General features: G+C 54.9%; 1 protein-coding gene across 2 annotated transcripts in view; it reads right to left on the bottom strand.

The window, feature by feature from the left end:
* The window catches only part of CPNE5 (copine 5), a 103,035-nt gene that overhangs the window by 25,315 nt on the left and 76,877 nt on the right, over window positions 1-843 (bottom strand). The gene's annotated exons all lie outside the window — the stretch shown is intronic.

Genomic DNA, 843 nt, shown 5'->3' with positions numbered 1-843 from the left:
GTCTGGGTGACAGAGTGAGACTCCAACTCAAAAAAAAAAAAAAATTAGCCGGGTGTGGTAGCATGTGCCCGTAGTTCCAGCTACTTGGAAGGCTGAGGAGGAAGGATCACCTGAGCCCAGCAGGTCGATGCTGGGGTGGCGGGGAGCATGCCACCCCTCCAGCCTAGATGACAGAGTGAGACTCCAACTCAAAAAAGAGATAAAAAATCGTGCAGAGCAGAACTCCCACTGACCCCATGGCGGGCTCCTTTAACCTCCCCTATCCCTGCCAGAGTGCAGTGGTCAAGGTACAGCCTCAGGTGTCTGCCCAAAGAGTCATGCGAGGAAGTGTCCCTGGGACCTTGCCTCACTGTGGGCTCACACAATCTTGTGTCTACACATGTAGCTCTCAGCCTCAGACTACGAGCAGCATGATGGTGGGACCCAGTGGCAGCTGGTGGCTGTCCCAGCTGACACAGAAAAGAGCATTCCAGGAAAAAGAGACGTATAGACTGGGTGTGGTGACTCACACCTGTAATTACAGCACTTTGGGAGGCTGAGGTGGGACGACTGCTTGAGCCCAGGAATTCGAGACCAGCCTAAGCAACACAGGGAGACCTCGTCTCTATATAAAGTTGAAAAATTGCTGGGCTCGGTGGCTCAGCCTGTAATCCCAGCGCTTTGGGAGGCCGAGGTGAGTAGATTGTCTGAGCCCGTGGGTGCAAGACCCACCTGGGTAACTTGGCGAGACCTCGTCTCTACAATAAAGCAAAAACTAGCCGGGCATGGTAGCGCGCACCTGTAGTTCTGGCCACTTGGAAGGCTGAGGCGGAAGGATCGCCGGAGCCCAGCAGGTCGAGGCTG

The sequence above is a fragment of the Carlito syrichta genome, unplaced genomic scaffold (assembly GCF_000164805.1).
Source record: "Carlito syrichta isolate Samal-C Ts95f unplaced genomic scaffold, Tarsius_syrichta-2.0.1 Scaffold307715, whole genome shotgun sequence".
Taxonomy (NCBI): Eukaryota; Metazoa; Chordata; class Mammalia; order Primates; family Tarsiidae; genus Carlito; species Carlito syrichta.
This window is presented reverse-complemented; position numbering and strand designations above follow the sequence as displayed.